Genomic DNA, 2,500 nt, shown 5'->3' with positions numbered 1-2,500 from the left:
CTATCTTCTCAATTCCTTCCCATGGAGTACTGTATATCCTTGTGTTTGATCTAATATTTTTTTCTTTGAAATAATTCTACTAGAAAATATTTATATTTTCCTAAATTTAAGCTTATTTTTGACTGCTTGATCGACTATATTTGCTTTTCTTTGAAAAAACATCCACTAGAAAATGTATATTTTGTTCTCCAGATTTTGCTTATATATAGCCTGCCTGACACTAAGTGGCACGCACTGGTGTTTTTCCCGCACTGTTCACGACCAGTTCACTCCAGTTCGCGCATCGTTCACGCGACGTTCACGCGATGGCACGAATTGGCACGCGTAGTTCACGAGAAGTTCACGACACGTTCACGCGAGTTCACTCATCATTCCGCATCGTTTCCGCATCGTTCACGCCAGTTCACGAATTGGCCACTCCATATAAAAACGGGGCTTCTCCAACCCGAGGACATTCTTGGATTGGCTTCCGAAGAGACAACAATGCTTTCTGTCAGAGACACCATTGCATTGAGGAGAAGAAACGTATCTTTTTTCGTTTGTATTTTTTGTTACCCTTTATTTTTGTTTCAATAAGAAAGCATTTGATTTACATATAAATAGCAGACATAAAATATGTACAAGTATTAAGAAAGCATTTTATTTTAACATTAAAAGCAGCAAACTTGAAAAGTTTTTAGGCTGTTGATTTTAAGGTAATAGAGAAAAAAAGTGTGTTGAAATAAGAAATCATTTTATTTTTACATTAAAACAGCAAACAGAAAAAAATTTGTTTTGCTCTTCATTTTAAGGTAATAAAGAAGAATAAGTATGTTGATGAAATAAAACATCATTTTATTTTTACATTCAAACAGCAAACTTAAAAATTTCTTGGGTTTATTTTTCAGTTCATTTTTATTTAAAACAAAAGCTTTGGGTCTTGATTGGTAATAGAGGAAAATAAGTGTGTGCATAAAATAAGACATCATTTTATTTTTACATTCAAACAGCAAATATAAACAATTATTAGGTTTATATTTTTCTTTCCTTTTCATTAATTTTTTTTCGTTTCCTTTTTGTTTCTCTTCATTATAAAGTTATAGAAATAGTTTGAAATAAGACATTTTATTTTTACATTCAAACAGCAAATATCAAAATTTATTAGGTTTATTTTTCTTTCCTTTTCATTAATTTTTTCGTTTCCTTTTGGTTTTTCTTCATTATAAAGTTCACGCCACTTCCCGCATCGTTCACTCCAGTTCACGCCAGTTCCCGCACTGTTCACTCCAGTTCACTCCAGTTGGCGCATCGTTCACGACTATTTCACGGCCATTTAGTGCGTGCCAATGCGTGCCACAAACTTTAAACATTTCAAAGTTCTGGGCGCGCATGGCACGCATTGGTACGCTCTGGCACGCAAGTTCCCGCACTGTTCACGACATTTTCACGGCTCGTTCACGCGAGTTCGCGCATCAATGCGTGCCAGTGCGTGCCACGAATGCGCGCAAGTGTCAGGCAGGCTTATGTCTGCTTGATCGACAGTTTTTTTTTTTTTATTGAAAAATCTCTTATTAAAATGCCCACAAATGAAAATATATGTCTCTTTGTGTTAGCTAAATATTTCTTCTTCGCTCAAGAGGTTAACTACTGCACTGTAATTGTTCAGTGGCTACTTTCCTCTTGACAAGGGTAGAAACGACTCTTTAGGTATAGTAAGCAGCGCTTTTAGGAGGACACTGCAAAATCGAATCATTGTTCTCTAGTCTTGGGTAGTGCCATAGCCTTTGTACCATGGTTTTCAACTGTCTTGGGTTGGAGTTCTCTTGCTTGGGGGTGTATCTTATTTCTCTTCCTCTTGTTTTGTTAAATTTTTTTCTATGGTTTATATAGAAATATATATATTTTAATATTATTACTGTTCTTGAAATGTTTTATTTTTCCTTTCCTCACTGGGCTATTTTCCCTACTGGGGCCCTGGGGCTTATATCATTCTGCTTTTCCAACTAGAGTTGTAGCTTAGCAATTAATAATAATAATAATAATGATAATAATAATAATAATAATAATAATATCAGTTTCTCAAACATTTCTATTTCAACAGAATAATCCGTAACGAAAAATTATACGGAATTCATTTTTTTTTTTCACTATTGTCCCGAATTCCTCTTTAGTTGGAGGAGTCCATGAATAAAACATCCGCACATACTTCGTGTTCTCTGTTCTAACGTCATTGCAACATTGTCCTGAGAGAATACTGTAGTTTCCCTTGAAGACAATACCTCCTACATCTATTCATTATATAGTTCCCGTTTTCTTTGTAACGGAAATAGTTATTATTATTATTATTATTATTATTATTATTATTATTATTATTATTATTATTATTAAATGCTAATCTACAACCCTAGTTGGAAGAGCAGGATGCTATAAGCCCAGGGGCCCCAAAAGGGAAAATAGCCCAGTGAGGAAAGGAAATAAGGAAATAAGGAAAAATATAATATTTTAGGAATATTATCAATAT

The sequence above is a fragment of the Palaemon carinicauda genome, chromosome 10 (assembly GCF_036898095.1).
Source record: "Palaemon carinicauda isolate YSFRI2023 chromosome 10, ASM3689809v2, whole genome shotgun sequence".
NCBI classification, from domain to species: Eukaryota; Metazoa; Arthropoda; class Malacostraca; order Decapoda; family Palaemonidae; genus Palaemon; species Palaemon carinicauda.
The sequence above is the reverse complement of the archived record's forward strand: the minus strand, read 5'-3'. Positions refer to the sequence as shown.